The 19,517-nt window shown below is 43.1% G+C and overlaps 1 protein-coding gene across 2 annotated transcripts in view; it reads right to left on the bottom strand.

The window, feature by feature from the left end:
- UBE2E2 (ubiquitin conjugating enzyme E2 E2) overlaps positions 1 to 19,517 on the bottom strand; it is a 324,036-nt gene that overhangs the window by 209,834 nt on the left and 94,685 nt on the right. The window lies entirely within an intron of this gene.

The raw sequence follows: 19,517 nt of genomic DNA, 5'->3' as shown, positions 1-19,517 counted from the left end.
TAGGATCACACACAGAGAAACACAGGGGATGGATCTGCACTGCAAAGTGAATTTTTAAGTAAACGCTGAACAACCTTTGGGGGTAAAATAACTAATTTAATGAGAATGTGGGTTATTTATACATCTAGTGCTCTGCTGATCCTGATGGCAAAAAGGAACACAAATCCTCTAGCTATGTGGCTGATGCTGCTATGACGCTAGGCGCTGCTCTTGGGATTCCTGTGAGCTGTAGTGATGAGAGCTCATTGCCAAAGGGGTTCTGTCTCTATCCACGAAATGCCAACTTTTGGCATAATTGAAGCTGGCTGGAGGGTATAATAATGAAATCCACATATGAGGCAACCATACAGCCGCTCTACAGGAGGACTCCATCTTCTAGGACTTAAAGCTGGCGCTGCTGCACAACACGAACGAGCAGTCCTCTCGCCAGGCTGTCGATTCTGATCGGAGACCCGACGGACGATGCTGGCTGGCTTCCGACACACGGCCAGTTCAATCAGCGTGTGGGTCACAAAGGGAACGGGGGTCCACAGTGATCGCGCGAGAGCCCATTTTTAGACATTAACGGTCTCAGACGATGTCATGCTTCTGCTTCGTCGTTCATTTTGTTTGTCCCAAGCCTAAGAAGAATCTCTCTGAAGAGTCTCCAGTTACCTGATTAACCTCAAATTCTTCAAAATGCCCCACAGCAACGATTTTAACTCCAGCTCTACTCGGCCTCAGCGGGAAGAGACAGTCATTTACTTCTGAACTGGGTTACAACATTTCGGACGGGATCTCATTCAGCTGAATCTTTCTAGCTCTCACCTTCCTTCTCTGTAAAATGCAGGGGATGGAATAAGTCATGTAGGGCCCTTTTCAGCTCTACCGCTACGATTCCATGGGCTCCAAAACTAGAGCTGGAAAAGACCTGACTTAAATGGCCACCAAGGTTGGGGTTACAACTGCCTCCTTTTATGCAACAGGTTGCACTCCAACTATCGTAAAGACTAGAAGATCCATGTCTACTGACTCCTGGTGCCATCGCTTTTCTGCTATAACAATGACTCATGGAGAAAATATCATTTAGAAAGTTACTGTGGCTGCATTTGGCATTTTGTGATTCACAGATCCACCTGTCCCTATTCTTTAAAAAAGGATATCTCCTCCCATGGCTTTGTTTTAGTAGCCAATACTTTTTTTTTTAACCCTTACCTTCCGTCTTGTCAATACTGCGTATTGGCTACAAGGCAGAAGAGTGGTCAGGGCTAGGCAATGGGGGTCAAGGGACTTGCCCAGGGTCACCCAGCTGGGAAGTGGCTGAGGCCAGATTTGAACCTAGGACCTCCCGTCTCTAGGCCTGGCTCTCCATCCACTGAGCTACCCAGCTGCCCCCAGTAGCAAATACTTTTAACTCCACTTACTTGGAGGAATGGAAAATGAGGCAGTATATCTTATAATTATAATCTAAAATGATCACCATGACTTCACCTTTTAAATTCTATTCTCTCTGGTATATTAAAGACAGTTGTAATCTTCTTTGGAGAAGAAAAGAATATATCTTAGAGACAAAAATTATTTCCCCTCATTTAGCACATAATTCAGTAATTGCTGAAATTTCACTTCTCTAAAACCAGTTTATACATCCACAGTGATTTGATTAAAAATCTCATGTAAATAAATGTTGACCACCTTGTTCTGTGAAAACTGATCCTTAAACTGGTAGAAAACACAAACACTTTCTTCAGAGGAATTTTCCCCTCATTTTATCACATGATTTCTTATGGATTTTTTTTAAAAATGGGATCACATAAGATCTTGAAGGACATATTTGAACATCATTCCTCTATGAGGAACCTTAAACCTCATTCTAATTCTTACTAAAGAAAAAAATTAAGAAAATATTGAAAGGAAGAAGTTATTATTGTTACATTGGAGGAGCTAAAATAATAGATCTGTTAAGACATTTTAATTCTAAGAGAACATCTGTCTATATTCTTTCTCAGGAACACATATAACATGCCAAAGTTCTAGCCACAGTCTTGACCCTATCCTTTTCTCCAGTTTCCCAATTCTAAATGACTAATCAAACCATTAAGACATATATGCAGTATGTTCTTGATTTGGTGAGTGAATAATTTATAGTTAGGTTTGGGATACAATTTGGGGAACAACAGATTTACCTCCCAAAATTGCCCGACTGGGGCTCATTTTAAAACGAGCTCAGATTTCCAGCACACGGGTCACCTGGGGATGATAGGGCACCGTAATGAAAGATTTAGCCCGTGCCAAGGAGGATTATGAGTTGGGCTGCATGAGGAAGAAATTCCATTATTTAAGTCACAGCAAACTAATATTCAAACGTGCTTTTATTTATTTTAGATGTCAGCCTTGCCTGCTGCACCTTGGGTGTAATTTTTTCTTTAACAAGTTAACGACAGCTAAGACAAAATAGAAGCTGGCTTCAGCTTGATCATGTGGGTTATTCTCCCACGTGCCTGCTAAGGTCTGCTACAAAGTACGGTGAGAGGACAAGACTTGCCCCTGAACAACGGTTTCCCCAGTTGCATCATTATTAATGTTGACATATTTTGCGAAGAGGCTGCTGTCATGCCTGCAAGATGACACGTGTGCCTGTGAGGAAGAGAAGCAGGTTTCAAGCAGGAGCTGCCTTGCGTAGTCTCAGAAAGAGGAGAAGCCTTGGGCCCAGGGGAAAATTAAGTCCCCCCAGAGCCTGGCCTCATTGTCAGCTACTTCCATTCTCTTCGAGTCAGGTTAAAATGAAGTGGCTTCTGGCAAGGCTGCTATTGTATTTCTGGGGTATAATTTCTATAAACAGCGCTACAAGAGCGAAATGACCCCCGGCGCCCAGGAGCAGCTCAGTGAGGAGAATCCATGTTTGCTCCAGTTAAAACTCCTCTCTAGGGAGGACGAGTTAGAGAAGCCCGTCTAGACCAGGTCCGGCACCGCGAGCACCGGCCTGACTTGCCACGGAGTTCAGAAGAGAGCGAGAGGCACAATTCAGCTTGACAAAACCCCCTTTTTTCAGCCTGGAGAAAGAGTAAAATTTTACAAATTCGGGGCTCGATTGTCGGACGATTCAAAGCTGTCTTTGGGGGGTCGGGCTTTACTGTGACCAGATGGCACCCTTTAATTCCACACAGCGGGAAAGTCAGCCGTGTGCTCAGGAGAATGGAAAAGTCCTCTCTCCCACGCACCAAAGACGCTGCCAGCCACGCCAGGCACATGGAGATGAGCAGCCCTGTGGCATCTGCTCAACAGCAGGGGCATTCGGATGCCCTCCCTGGACCGATGGCCCTTCGGACAGGACCACAAGCTCTACGGCTCTGACAGGGAACTGCATTTTCTTTTTTGAACCCTTTTATTCACTCAATAGAAGACATAGTTGGCTTTTCACCTTCATTTTCTACAAGTTTCAAAAAACATGCGCACCTGCAAGTTCTTTGTGGTGGGCCCCCCTCCTCCGGCTTGGGGACCCCGCAGTGGACGGGTTTGCGGCTATCACACTGACCCAATTACTGAGAGCAGATCCTCTTCTCCTTATTAATGTTTAAGTACTTTCCTGTGCAGAGAGACTGCAGGAGATAAAGGCGAGCTCATGATAAATTAAGCCATCCCCCCCCCCCAGACTACTGAGTTATCGAATGATCCTAAGAGTCCCCGCTGTCACAGCCGCTCTTCTTAGTCACGATACCAACCACACCCTCGGCATGAATCGTCCGCTCTGCCATGGCACAGGCAGTCCAGGGCAAGCCAATAAGTTCATCCAGCCAGCCCAGTCCGTCCAACAAACACCTATGAATGGCCAAACGCGATGCAATAGGTTAGGGATACAGAGAGAAAAATGTTCCTGCCTTTAAGGATCTTGCCTCGTATCAGGGAATAAAACATGCGCAAACCTGCCTACATACATGCACAAAATAAGTAGAGAAACCACGTGGATCAGAATCCTGGCCATGAGATACTACCTGTATCGCAGCTCTAGGATCCTCGATAGGTCTCAGTTTTGTCATTTGTAAAATGGGGAGAAAATGACATCTGATAACTTCCGAGTCTGTATTGATGATCCAAAGAAGGGATGATTGAAATGGGGCCTTAGTAAAGGAAGAGAGAGATAAAGAAAGGCCCTTCTTTGGAGGTGGTGCCTCAGCTAAATGTTAGCTGAGGTTGAGGGTTCAGTCCAGATCATGGGAAATGGCCTATCTGGGCAAAGGCACAAGTTGGGAGATAGAATGCTTGGTGCAGTGTGAAAAGGGATTGGATTTGAAATCATCAGAGGACTCTGGGTTCAAATCATGACTCTCCTATCCAGGACTTCTGCCGCCCTGAAAAAGTCACTGACCAAAGTCCTGCCCTACCCTATGTTTCTCTCCGAACCTTAATTCCCTTTATTTTAGAGACACGGGTGCCTTCTAGGGCCATTTCTGCTTGTAAGCTGTGATTCTCCTTTGAACCTTACTTCTGGGTGGACATAGTAACGAATTTGGAGTCATAAAGACCTGGGCTCAAATTCAGAGCTCCTTGGTTCATTTCTAGCAAAGAGAAAGGAATACGTAATTGTTAAAAAGACAAAAGTGAGATCTGTGCTAGAAACTCTTGTCTGGTCACTGGCACCGTCAGTATTCTTTGCATGCAAAGGCAGATCTCTACAAGTGGAATGGCAGGACTGAACGTTGTAGAGGACTTTTCTTGACTCGGGCAGTTCAAGCAACCTTCCAAATGTCAATAAAAGGGCCTCTCCATATTTTCTTCCACTACAAATGGCTTAATTTGCTTCCAGAATGACTGGGAAGCCCCCAACATTACCATTCTGGTGGCTACTCAAGAGCTCCAAGTCCTGTTTTCTATCTTGTTTCTCTAGAAGGTAACACTGAAGGGAACTTGATTCAAAAGAAAACGGCACACAACAGTGCCCAACGAATAAACGGCCTTTCTCTATGGTTTAACAACTTTGAATGAAAGCACAGATAAGTTATATCCCAGGCCTATTTTCTACTCTAGGAAAAAATTATTGTGGCGTCAAAGGCTTGAATTAAAGGTTAAAGTGGTGTTAAGTATTAAATCTAAGAAGGAAACCACAATCGTTCTCATTTTTCTGGTTTTTTGTTCTTCTGCAAAGTGAAAAATGAAGGAATTCTTACTCTAGAAAGAGAGAAAACCGCTCACCAAAAAAAGGCCACCCAATCTTGTTTTTAATCACATGATCTTGGAACAAGACCAAGAAGTTATCAAGTTTTTAGCTCCATCAAGGAGGTATATATTAGCGAATTCACCTGCTTACTGAATACACAGAGGATTGCTTTGTCAAAGCATATCTTTTCCATGCCCAGGGAAGGATTATGATGTCTTTTGGAAAAAGATAATCATTGATTTAATGATAAAATTCATTAAAAGGGAAAATATTTGGTAATTACATGGGATAAATGGCAATCTGTACATTTGTAGACTGCTTTGTTTGTGCTAAGCCACACACTTCAATTCATTTGCATTCCATGTACATGTAAAATAATTTAGGATAATTAGCTTCAAAAGACTAATTCTCGTGGTGCTTCAAATTGCTGCTTTGGATATTTGCTTTGAATGAAGCCTGGGTCTACCATATAGGCTGAATCACAGGGCTGATGCTTTACATTTTAACTGAGTGGCCCAGCAAACCCAGGATGCTCTGCTTGGGCAAGAGCCTGTTCCTGAGCTTTGCAGTATTTGGCTGTTGTCATCTAAACCAAATGTCAAGTTCCAGAAATGTTAGAATCGCTTAAAAAGCACAATAAGATTCTTGGGTAATTTTAGGCCAGTGAAAATATGGTTTTAATTTGTTATCTAAAAATATCCATATTCTCATTGGGCATATTTTCCTACTATTGAATACTTGCTTAAATGGGAGAGGAGCATCACATCACTTACTTGATTTAACCCAAGTTGAAAACTACTCTAAGTGGCTGATGTCCTTAATGAAGATATTTGCCAATTACTCAAGTTGCAAATTAATAGGGTTGTCAAGTGGATGGCACATTTGGCCAGGCATCAGAAGACTTCAGTTCAAGTCTTTGCTCTCCAGCTAGCCCACTTAACTGGCTGCATGATACTAATTGACTAACTAAAGTGGGTTCTACTTTATCCATAAAAATTAGATTAATGCCTACCCTGATCGGCTCCTAGGCAGTGAGAATCTTGTAGTAACAGGGGAAATGGTGTTGGATTCATAATCAAAGGAACTGGGTTTGAATTCTAACTCAGGGACTCACATTTAGTATGACCTTGGGCAAGTCATCTTACCTTTTCTGGGCCTTAATTTCCTCATTGCAAAATGTGGCCGGTGTGCTAGATGACTTCTAAGGTCCTTTCTAACTCTAAAGCTATGACTGTGACCAAATGAAATCATGGACCCGAAGGTGTTTGATGGGAAGCAACATGGTAGAGCACAGGGGGCTTCTGCTTTGGAATCCTGGTTCTGGATACTCACTTGGGGGAGTCACTTATCTTCTCTGAGTCTCAACTGATGCATCTTTAAAATGAGGCTACTGGCCTAAGTAATCACCAAGGTCCCTCTAAAGCTCTAAATTCTCTGGTTTCGTCAAAGCTCTATGAGCAATTAAGATGGTATTCTTATACAGGAAAGTTGAAGTGCTCTCTTATGTTTATAAGGTACCCAATTTTTATAGTTAAGACGTTTAATGCATTTAATGCATACAAGCCCTCTAGACTTATTAAAACACTCCTGAGGTATATAGCTTACAGATTTAAATGAGTTTAACTCACTCACCATTTTCTATTTATAGAAAATATTTTGGTTTTAAAAGCACTTGATGGCTTTTAGAAGGAAGTGCAATCAAGTTATGACCTTTAATTTGACAGCTTTATAAATTAATATTATTCCTAATTTAAGTCTACATTAACCTGCTAAATCAGGAAAAGTGTATTCTAACATTACTCCTGAATTCTACAATAAAAGGCCTGATGCCTCTGTAATTTAGAGTCAGAATCTGTGCAAATTACAGTGACACAATGTAGCTGACATTTAATTATCTGTGGTAAAGGGGGATGAGGATAGATGGGATCATTCAAAGGCAGAAATAATAAAAGAATTTCATTTTTTACCATGATTTATAACCTGTTCTTCTACAGAGAGGGAAGGAGGAGGGAGGGAGGGAGGGAGGGAGGAAGGAGAGAGAGAGAGAGAGAGAGAGAGAGAGAGAGAGAGAGAGAGAGAGAGAGAGAGAGAGAGAGAGAGAGAGAGAGAGAGAGAGAGAGAGAGAGAGAGAGAGAGAGAACTAATGAAGAGCACAGGTCCAACTCTTCAATTCAGCTTCCATACTAATGGAAATTGTTATAAGCAATGAAGAAACTTAAAAAAAAAACCCGAAGAGTAGGAGATAAGAAAGCTAGAGAAAACCCCATCCTATAAAATCAGCACTAGACTGATGAGAGGCATTTCTCTAGAAGGGCTAGTCTTAACTTCTGCATATAACGTTATTTGAACTTTATTTGACAGTTTCAGGGGCACAAAAAGATGACCATTTTCCAAAGAGGGGTTGGAATGAACTTAGAAACAAGGACTTCAGTGAGGAAAAAAAACAGTGTGTACTTGGTTGTCCCCAAAAGGAACTTACAATGCATTCTAATGAGGGAAGACAACACCAAAAGAGGATATAATAAATCAATTTCACTGAATTTTCTTCAACAGAGGCAGTCAACCTGGATAAGTCGAATCTTATTAGAAGACTTTTTTTTTTTTGCATATGATTGAATTATAGAGCTAATGGCCCCCATCTCTGCTATATCTGACCAGTATCTTCAAGGCAAAAGTACCACATGAATACTGACCATTACAGAAATATATCAGTAAAGCTGATAAATACTGGAAAATTGTTATTTCATACGATATCAAAATATAATGTATTCAGATTTTAAGTAACCCCTTTAACATTATAAACCTCCTTAGACTGTTTCTTGCACTAGCCTTCCAATCTGAATTTACATGAATTTAGTTAGACAATTCATTAGAAGTTACAATTCAATAAATTTCATTATATTTTTGAGCTCCTAGAGAGTACAGGCTTGCATTTTGCCCTTTTTGTACCCCTAGCAATTATATTAGTGCCTGGTATAGAGTCAGTACTTAATAAGCATATATTGACTAACATACGCCAATCCCCGCAAATCGAATCACCATTTTTGTTTTTCCCAGGAAGTACTTTAAGCAATGGCCTTTTAGGGACAAAGTTTTTGACTCTGACTCTCAAACTTCAGGCTGAGAAGGAAGGCAAAGTGAAGCCTTGAGAAATATGGTATATGAGAAAAAAATAGAGGCAGGGAAGAGGTCTCTTACTAAAGTCCCTCAAACTGTACCACCTTCCCACCAGAATTGTCCTGGGTGCTACTATTGATCTTGGTAATCTCCAAAGAAATCTAGAGGACTTCTCTGATAATATCTATAGCATCTAAAGAACAGAAACCAAAAACTCCGTGTTAAAATTTAGATTATACACACATGTATATATACACACACACACACTCACACTCTACCTCTCTCAGAAATAAATAGGTACTTGAGTAATAGGACGACCTCAGACAAATAGCCAAGAAAACCTCTCTCTAGGTTGGAAAAATAGGAATTTTCTCCCCCAACCCCAATACCTGGGGCACAGCTATTACAGGATGATCTCTCCTGGACATCTTCAGGTACTGGGTTCTTTCTTAACCCCAGGATCCATTATAGGCTTGTTCAGCACATTTACATATACAGATTAATGGTTTCAATAACAAGAACAACAAGTAACATGAATATAGCAGAACAGTAAGGTTTGCAAAACATTTTATATGAATTATCTCATTTAATCCTCCCAACAATCCTAGGAAGCAGACACTATCACAATCACCCATTTTTATAGAAGGATTATGGGGAAAGGAGGAAGACTGCCTCTCTGGCTACTCCTCCTCACCTGTAGCATCAATGATCTCATTTGCTGGATCTGAAGTCCCACCCCAATTTCCAAACCTGGAGTCTACTCAATGTATTCTTCAGGCTTGGATTAAACATTTCATTTTTTATTAGTTTTATATCTGAATGTTGACAGACTTTGGGAAGTTTTAGACATCAATATAAGGAAAGTGCATATATCAGCTCTCCCAACCTAATTCTTTAAATGATAAAATTTCTAGACAGACTTGCCTCTGTGAATTGATTCCAATTTGCCCTCATTTCTGTCCACTCTGGCATGTTTCTTGTGACAAAGAAAATAAAAACAAAAATAAAAACAAAAAAAACCATACAATTCACAAGCAAGTGTTTTTACATAAATGTGTTAAACTAATGACAATTACAAAATTTCTGATCATTTAAATGAAAGGGTCCCACCAACATAGTTTCTGATAGACAAGAAAAATGGATTAGGAGATTCTGAGGGTACAGACTGTTTTTTTGTTAATGGTTGAAGAACTTCAGTATTTTTAAGTTAATTGAGGCATGTTGTGCAAATGAAAAACATCCTCACCAGGTAATCAGAAGAGCTGGATTTTAATTTTGACTTTGCTAGCCTCTAGTTAGTATAATCTTACACAGAACTATACAAAAATTTCTGGCTATTTTAGCAGACTGCAAGCCTAATATAGAGAAACTGTGATATGGCAGCCACAAAATTAAACTCTTCAGAGACATCGAGACAGCTGTCGTGTCTGGAACAAAGGACATAACAATTCTGTAGTGCTTGGCTCTGCTCAGACCAATATTCACTTCTGGGCCCCACAATAAAAACTGACACTAGTTAATCTGTATTTGTATACACTAAGAAAACAAAAGTCACCTAAATCTACTGCAATAGCACCACCAGGACAGTCTGAGTAAAGAAACAGAATTACATGTTGGCACACCTGGGTCATGAAGGGATGTGTGTACTCAAAAAAAGAAAAGCCAAGAGAGCAGGCAAGACTGGAATCTAAGGAAGCTGCACTAGGAAGGAAACCAAGATGGAGTAAGGGATGAAGATTATCCTTAATCTCGAAAATAATCATAACTTCATTAGAAGTTAGTTTAAAATGCATAATAGTTACAACTAAATTTAATACAAGAGCACCGCCATCAAGATACAGAGGAGGGAGGGCCTTTTTCCAATTCACATGTGGCCAAGAGATCCTTAAATATGTCCAGAATAGCCAAAGAGAAGGATCCTTCAGTTTGGAGGAAGGTTGATGTTTACAGACCTAGGATCAAAGAGCAAAGGTTGGTATGGTCCTGCCCAAGTCTGCAATAAAGAATTGAAGCATGCGAACAGTCTGAGTGAAAAATCTTTGGAGAAACTTGAAAGTGAAACTAAACAAAGTTTAGAGATTGGAGAGAAAAACTTGAATGAGCTCCATCACCACCTAGAAAGTAAAGTGGAGCAAAGGTACGTGTCTACAAAAGAATCAAGATGTCCAAATGGTAGAGCTGAGCACTGGGCTCAGACCAAGGGAGGGCTGAACCTGAAGGAGCACCTTTGATGCCAAGAACCTTAGCGGAAGAGCCGGCCAAGTTACAGAATCTAAAAATCATGATAATGAGCCTCTACTGTTCATCATCTTGTGCAAAGAGAGAAAAATCATTAGATCACAGAAGAAGAATCCTTGTGGCTGATTCACGGGACACTGCCAAAGAAAGGAGAATTGGTTACTCCCACTCCCAGATTTAGCTCATTACTGTACTGTATATACTGCTGCTTTGCAAGTGAAATCTGTGTTTTTGTGTACTTTGTATGAATTGCATGTTCCGCTATGCATCGAGCTATTATTTATGTTTATTGATATGAGTTTTTCAAATGAACCCATTATTATTGCTAACACTGCCTTATTTATTTCCTTTAGTTTTCCTCTTTGTGTGTACGTGAGTTATGTACAATACATTCTTCACATCTTTTAGAAGCTTAATGATTTTTGTAGGATGGAATGTTTATTGTATCGAATTAATATGCATACACCAAATGATGTTTCAGGGACAGAAAAATGTTGGCTGTGGGGAAAAAAATGTACCAGCAGTTTCAACAGTTCCTCTCACACAGACTACATGGATTGTTGTTGCACCTTTCGTATAGTCATATATCCTAGACTTAGTAGCACCTGCCAAAATTTGTGCTTTGTGAGCATATCTCATCATGCAACAGAAAGAATGATGAATTTAGAGCCAGACAGCTCCGTTCCAATTCCATCAAATCACGAAGCCTCTTTGATCTCAGTTTCTTCATCTATAAAATATAACGGTTGGACCAAATGACCTTTCTAGTATCTTCTGCCTCTAAATCTATAAGCTTATGAATTATGGCCATTCCTGAACTATGATGAGCTATCAGAGGTGGACTTCACTAGAGGCATTTTCTCCTCAGAGCAAGATCATCTATGCCAAAGGAGTCAAACTGGAATTGATGGCGGTAAAACTCCTCCGTGCTGGCAAACCAAATTACAATATAGTTGTGAAATGTTTGACAAAAATAAATGAAAATACAGCGTGACATAGAAGATGTTAATGTGTGGCTTTCTAAACCAATACATGGCCTGGAGTGGTTGTTTCCTTTTAAGTCTGACACCATTGATCTATACCAAGGAAGCTTGAAATAAATTCGTGTGGGTTGAGCAGCTGGAGAGAGAGGTGGGGTGGGGAGGGGTGGGGACTGGAGGAGACATTACCAATTGAAGGGAATGTCAGAAAAAACTATCCAAAAGGAACAGAGTGGGCTTAGCAGAGTTGCCAATGTGTTCCCCTAATAAGTGTAAAAGGAGTCCAATATATGACTCAAAAATCTCTCTACACTGCTGTTGTCCTCCAACCCCATAGTCACCATTTACAGAAACACACAAACATACACACACTTTGATGATTTGGAAGAACTTGATGAGAATATTAAACAACAGAATTTGGTTTTCAAGTATCTTCTAAAATTCAATAAAATGGAAACATTGCAAAGTAAAAAAAGAGGAACTCTTTAAAAGAATCACCATAGGTTTTTATAACATATATAATACAATATATACATACCTATGTATGTATGTATGTATCTTTCATCACTGGTGAAGAATTTGTCTCCAGACAAGACAGGAGAACTAAATAATTTACAATGCAGTTGGCACAAATTAGATTGTTTCAGCACAATAGCTCAATGACAGTACAAATACCTCCAACTGAAATGCTTGTTTGCCTTATGAAAAGCAGCTGTTTAGAGCCTGCACTCTATTTCTGAAAGCTTTGGAAGTCACTCCATTAAGCGCTTTTATTTCTGTCTGATAACTGATTTCGACTGCAGCATTATGCATCCAATTCTACAAATCCTGGGTTTTCAAAAATGGGTATTTCACTAGTCATCCTCCAATGTGTTGTACTCATTCAATTTAATGTCAATGTTAACACTGACTAAATATAAGGTAAATGATCACTACCGATAAAAACCAGAAGGGCGGGCACGGGCTCAGTGGAAGCAGGAAGTCACAATATCTGAGACTTACATGCTGACATCTGGACTCAAAGCCCTTCTAGCTTAGCAGAAAGAGGTGTAAGGACTTCATGGTCTCTTGGGTCCCATTCAACTCTGCCACTACTGTGGAAGCATCTTAAAACTCTCCTTTTTATTTTTACTGAAACTAAAATATGAGATATCAATATTTCCCTAGTTCCAGATTCTTTTCCGGACTTTCCCTTTTGGTCAAGAAGAAAAACTAAGGCCTCTGAAAAATGGATTAAGGATGGTACCCAAACTCATAAATAAAAGTACCTCTTGTTTAGTTAAGATCCCAACTTCCCCTACATCAGAATAATTGGTCCTATGATCTACTTAAGGGCAGGCCCTCATTTCCTTTAAGAAGAGACTAAGATATTAGGAGAAAGAGACCATTTTAATCTTTGCAAGGAAAGGTCAATGAAAAAAATCCACGAGTTTGGAGAGATAAATGGCTATTGTGTTTTACTTTTTCTTTGGTCAAGCTTCCTATAAATATTACCTCAAATTACCTCTTGTGATAGAAAGATATCAGAGGGCAATAGGGCACTGTCAGTTTGACATTTCTCCTTCAGAATAAGAGGTGCTTGGATTTAAAACAATGTTAAATTAATATTTTAAATGTTTCTGGTGGATTAATGCTTGAAATTCAGAAAAGAGTATTAATTTTTTTCCTTTGGCACTAATTCCAAGAACCTATCAGAATTTCTTCTCCCATACCATAACCCTCTAGAACCCAGAGTTCATGAGAGTTGATAACTGATATTCTGATAGCTGCTTAAGGTTTAAAAGGCCCTTTATACTCGTCATTTAGGAGGGGGAAGGATCTAGATTTGTGGTTTTCAAAGTCTGAGGAACCCCTTCTCTCAAGGCAGATTTAGCACCAGGTATAATCTGGAGTCCCTAAGAGTTGACTAGGGGCCTCATCCCCAGGGTCCCAAGTCCGTATGTGGGGAAGGGGGGAATAGAATCCAAGTCTTCACGAGAACTAGTCCAGCCTTTGGCTCATCAAATAATACATGGGAGTAAAATTAATGCTTAAGATTAGCCCAGGTTTGATTCAATGGGCTCTCTGAACATGTGCATCTAGTACAAATCCTTAAATATAGTAGACGCTTGGCAAATGGTGATTGCATTGAATTTCAGTGAATTAATGTACTCAAATATTACTGCTACAAACAATGCTTTTTAAAAACGGACCCATAATGAGCAACAACAATCCTGGAATGATTTTTTGGGCAAGTTAATTAAGTAGGAATGAAATATAACTTCAGAAATCATGAAAAATCCTAATTCTACATGTCTGACCATCTCAATGATCAGCTAGAAATTTGTGTCACATTTTAAGGATGAGGAAATCGAGGCTGAGAGAATTAAGTGGCCCAGGCTAGAAGGGAGCTTAGAGCAATACTCCGCTATTATTGTTTGTGTGTGGTGGGGAGAAGGGGAAAGAGATGAGGGTGTCAGGTCAGTATCATTTGATAACTCATTCTGTAGGGCACTAACCTTGCAGTATCTTGGCACTATCTCTAAGCCAGTATCTCTGAATCAAACTTCTGAATAGCTAGACTTAGAATCCAGAAAAGCAACAGAGAACAAATATTTCTTTTTACATGAGAAAGTGAGACAGAAAAGACATCTTATGATTCTACTATTTTCCCAAAGAATAATTACTGAAAGTCCCTTGATAAAGAACTTGTGGTATTTATAGCTGTAAAATTAGATGAGTTTCAATCTTGAAGTACATATTTACAGAAAAAGATTAATATAATGAATTTACAAATCATTTAAAAAACTTTTCATCTTCAAGCTCCAGACATTTTAGTAATTGATCCAATTCTAGATGACCTGGGCACATGCTGTCCCTCTGCAGCAAGCCCAATGCCAGAAGATACTGTGAAAGCTCGAATCACAGGTCTAGAGCTGCCAAGGAAGATTCAGAGGTCATTGGTCTATTTCCCTTATTTTACAAAGGAAGAAACTGAGGCTCAAAGGGAGGAAGCTTACCCCTACTTCATAATGTAACAAGGAGTTTTAAAGCCAGCATCTGAAACTTGAATTCTGTGTTCTTTATAACATTTCATGGTTTTTAACATTTTAAAATTGATGGGGTTTTTTCCATTTTTCTAGAATAGGTATGAAAATATGTTCAAATAGCTGTACTATATGATAAGAGAATCAATGAAGAGGTCAGTGGAAAGCGCCAACCACCACCTCTGGCCTCCCCAAGGGTCACTTACTCTTGTTGCCAAGCAAAGGGTTAGCTAGAAGGATGTCTGCAAGAATGGGCAAAAGTGACTGCTGGTAAGCCTAGACCGGATTTAGAATGCCAGCCATAAAATCTATTAAGCTACTGGCTTCTGGCACTTTGCCAGGGCACCAACTTTGGTCCAGAGTCCAGCTAAGGGCAAGACTGAATAAAGAAGTGGAAAATGCCTCCAGTCTAACTCCTTATTTTCCGAGAGAGAAATTCAGGAGATGAGAGTCACTGATACTCTCTAAGAACATGGAATGAGGAGCCTTGAGGTGGTTAAGTCCAAGTAAGCCACAGCAACCTGTCCTTCCTACTCTGGGCCTCCATCTCCTCTTCTTCCCCCTCTCCACTTCATTCTCCGCCTTTCTTCCCTCTGGGTTTCGGCTGTCCTTTCTGACTCTCCTACCTGCCTTTCCTTTCCTTTGTCCTCCGGGACTTGGGCCTCTCCCCAACCCCCTCCTTTGGGGAGCAGCAGCCTCCCCTCGCGTGCCCCCCTCCGTTGGAGCCGGGGCCTGAGAAGCCGAATTGAGGGACGCCCCTCCTCGGGTCGGTGCTCGCTGTCTCGTGCGGCGCCCTGGCTGGCGTCCCTTTAGATGCTGACTCATTTGTGCCTCCTCGCACCAACTGCGGGGTCTCTACGCTCGCTCCCGAGCCACTGCCCACACGTCGGCCGCGGTGCCTGGCGCTGCTTTAGCGCTCACTCCCCCACGGTGAACACAACCAACCCGGCATCACGATGAGGGCGACAGAGCCTGCTCTGGCGGGCTACGTGCCTTGAGGAGGCCCCGTAAAGGAAGGAGGCTTTAACCAGAAAACACGAGCGAGTGGAATCCACGGACGCTCCCTTCCTGACTGAATGGCTCACTTCTACAGCGACGGACAGCCAAATGTTGGGTGTGAAGAAGACCTGAATTCCAGGCCCGCTTTGCACACTTCCCACGAAGGGAGCCTGGGTAAGTGTCACCCCTCCGGAGCGGAGGCACGTCCCCTGTAAAAGAGGGGACAGAACAGCAGCCATCATGGGGAAGAGACGAGAAAGGAATGCTGAAGGCCCTCTGAGACTGAGAGTGCTGCTGCCGTGCTGTACAGACTGAGCTGGCCTGACCGAGGCTGGAGGCTCCAGGGCCACAGACTGAGCTGGCCTGACCGAGGCTGGAGGCTCCAGGGCCACAGACTGAGCTGGCCTGACCGAGGCTGGAGGCTCCAGGGCCACAGACTGAGCTGGCCCATTGAGGCTGGAGGCCCCAGGGCCACAGACTGAGCTGGCCAGCCTCTAGGCTCGAGGCCCCAGGGCCACAGACTGAGCTGGCCAGCCTCTAGGCTCGAGGCCCCAGGGCCACAGACTGAGCTGGCCCATTGAGGCTGGAGGCCCCAGGGCCACAGACTGAGCTGGCCTGACCGAGGCTGGAGGCTCCAGGGCCACAGACTGAGCTGGCCCATTGAGGCTGGAGGCCCCAGGGCCACAGACTGAGCTGGCCAGCCTCTAGGCTCGAGGCCCCAGGGCCACAGACTGAGCTGGCCCATTGAGGCTGGAGGCCCCAGGGCCACAGACTGAGCTGGCCAGACCTAGGCTGGAGGCTCGAGGCCCCAGGGACACAGACTGAGCTGGCCCATTGAGGCTCGAGGCCCCAGGGCTGCCCAGAGTTGGCAGGACTTGATTTCCCTCAAGAACATGGGCGCTTGGGTGGCATTTTAGCATTTCAATTCCACTTGAAGGAGGCAGAGGCGGCTCGGCTGAAGGAGGCCGAGGCTAGGGAGCCGGCTGGTTTCTTTGGGAAAGGCTCCCTTTTCAGTCACTTAGCCAGCCAGCAGGCCCTGGAGAAGGGCTCCCAGGCACCAGGCATCGGGCTAAACCCTGGGGATTCACGGAAGCCGGGAGGGCTGAAGAAGAGTCTTCTGGCTGTCTGCAAGGCGGGTCGCTTTTTAAGTCTGCGGTCAAGCCTCAGGAGCCCGGCTTGGTGGGCTTCTGCCTCCTCTTGCCTAGACAGCCAGGGAAGTCCTGCAGAGACGTTTCCATGGGAGTATTCACGGCCCAGAAATCAGCAAACACCACCAAACCGGGCTGGATCGATTGTTTTGAGGAAAAGTGATGGAAATGATGTGTATGGTGCCCACCCAACGTTCAAAGCGTGTCCGGTGGGCTCCCCTCCCCCAGAAAGCCCACCGTTCAGAGGCTCTGCACTCCTGGCAGCCATAGGAGCAAGCCTGCGCTCATATTTCACCCGCCCCCCCCCAGCCTCCCAGCTCCCCTTCGTGCCAGCGAGTCCTCCCTTGGGAAGGGAGGGCCTGGCGGCCAGACAGGGCAGTCTTGGTGGTGTCCGTCTGACCCGCGCTTAGCTCTGAGCCTCAGACATAGCAGGTGCTGCAGAAGTGGGCCATCGGCCTGTTCGTTTTTCTAGCACAAAGCCCGAGCTTCTCTCCTCGACAGTCAGAACTTCTCCAATGGCGCCCCAACTGATCTTTCTAGGCCTCACCTGTTTTAAAAACAAGCTTTCTCCCCTCTCGGTGCGGCCAATGATAGGCTGGATACCTGAATGAAGACTCGGGAGAGTCCTCCAGCTCCTCTCGGGCGCTGCAGTCGGTCTCCCTTCTCGCCTGGCCTCTCACCCACTCAGCTCCGCGGCTACCCTCCCAGGGTCTCGGGCCCACCAGCGGCTGCTCCGTCCCCTCTGAGGTTAGGGCGCATCTGGATGGCCCTCACCATTCCCAGGCTGACTCTTCCATTACAATGCCATTCTCTGGAGAGCAAGGGCCGGCGTGGCAGCCCCCCATTTTCGGGGGGTGTGTGTGTGTGTGTGTGTGTGTGTGTGTGTGTGTCTGTGTGTGTGTGTCTGTGTGTGTGTGTCTGTGTGTGTGTGTCTGTGTGTGTGTCTGTGTCTGTGTGTGTGTGTCTGTGTGTGTGTGTCTGTGTCTGTGTCTGTGTGTGTGTGTGTCTGTGTCTGTGTGTGTGTGTGTCTGTGTATGTGTCTGTGTCTGTGTGTGTTTGTGTGTGTGTCTGTGTGTGTCTATGTGTGTCTGTGTGTGTCTGTGTCTGTGTGTGTGTGTGTGTGTGTGGTGTTTTTTTAAAGAATTAATGGCAGGGCAGCTAGGTGACTCCGTGGATAGAATCAGGCCTGGAGACCGAGATGACTGGGTTCCAATCTGTCCTCAGACACTGCCTAGCTGTGTGACGCTGGGCAAGGCACTAAGCCCAATTGCTTAGCACGTACTGCTCTTCTTCCTTGGGACTGCTACTAGTATGGACTCTAAGAAATCAGGTAAGGGTTTAAAATAAATTAGTGGAAATCTATTTTCTTTTCCTCTCACTCCCCACCCAATTTTTTGACAAAGAAAAGCAAGTTAAACTCCATGTAAAATATGCATAATCAAGTGAAGCCGAATCCTTCATTGGCTATAAACAAAAACGTCTCCTTCGTCACCCTAAACCTGGCAGTTCTGTCAGAAGGTGGCCAGTGTGTTTGGTTCATCCCTGACCCTTTGGAATCAGTGGAGGTCCTGTATTGCTTCCACAAATTTCAAAGTGGTTCGCTTTCTCAGTGCTGCTGTCACTGTAGGAACTGCTCTGGCTCTGTTCGCATCACTCTTCAGTTTAGAAGGCTTCAGAATCGCTCATTTTCATAATACTGATACAGAGTCAGACGTCTGCCTGGTTCTGCTCACTTCACTCTCCATCCGCTCAACACAACCTTTCCATGGCTTTTGGGAGCCATCGACATTAGAATTTCTTACAGAACCATTGAATAGCATGGCTTTCATCAATCATAACTTGTTCAGCCATTTCACAAGCGTGACCGTCAGTTTAGTTTCCAAGTTTGTTTGTTTTTTGGCACTATAAAAAAAGAGCTGCTATAAATATCTGGGCACAAATGGGATCTTTTCCTATCTCTTTGATCACAACTTCAGCAAACTTACAAGATCTAAAATAAACCCACACAAATCACTCAATCCTATATAATGCCAATCAAACTCAATGGGAAGAGAAATTCCTTTCATAATCACTTCAGAATATGTAAGATATTTGGAAATGTGCCTGCCAAGATATAAGAAATATATAAAACAACTCAAACCCCTGTTTACAAAAATCCAACTATTTGTTTTCTATAAACACTGGCTATTTTTCTGTTCTTCTTCCTACTTTTCTAGGTTTTCACACACTCTGAATCCAGTGATACTGGCTTCCTTAGATGCTCCAACTCTGGATTCTGGTCATTTGCACTGGCCAGCTTCCATGCCTGCCAGGATATTCCTTATCTCTATTTCCCAACTTCCTTCAAGGCACAACTAAACTCCCCCTTTCTTTAACAGGTGTTTCCCAGTCCTCCTTAATGGTAATGCCTCCTCTCTGCTGATTATTTGGAACTCGTTTGTATGCATTTGCTTACAAGCAGTCTTTCCCAGCAGAGATGGGAGCTCCTCGAGGGCAAGGTCAATCCTTTACCTTCTTTGTATCCCCAGGACTTAGTACAGTGCTCAGCACATGGTAAGTACTTCATAAATGCTTACATTGCCTCTTGTCTCGCTGTTCTTTTTATGCCTTCATTCCAAGTAGCATTTACCTGCTTCTTTCCTTTGGATATGAATAAAAAAATGTTTCAGGTTTCCCTGAGTTTGCAAGTGACTAATCATACCACCCATCCCCTGGTCTCATCACCCACCAAGAAAGAAGTTGAGGAGGAAAGAAATAATAGCCCTTCTAGATGGCCCCATTTGTTTTACCTAAAGAGAGAAAGGTCACATGCTGTGTTATCTCCTCATAAAAAGAGGAAAGGCAAGAAAAATTCAGGATAACTTTTGGGCTCCTTCTC

This window comes from Monodelphis domestica, chromosome 5 (assembly GCF_027887165.1).
Source record: "Monodelphis domestica isolate mMonDom1 chromosome 5, mMonDom1.pri, whole genome shotgun sequence".
Classification (NCBI taxonomy): Eukaryota; Metazoa; Chordata; class Mammalia; order Didelphimorphia; family Didelphidae; genus Monodelphis; species Monodelphis domestica.
The sequence above is the reverse complement of the archived record's forward strand: the minus strand, read 5'-3'. Positions and strand labels throughout refer to the sequence as shown.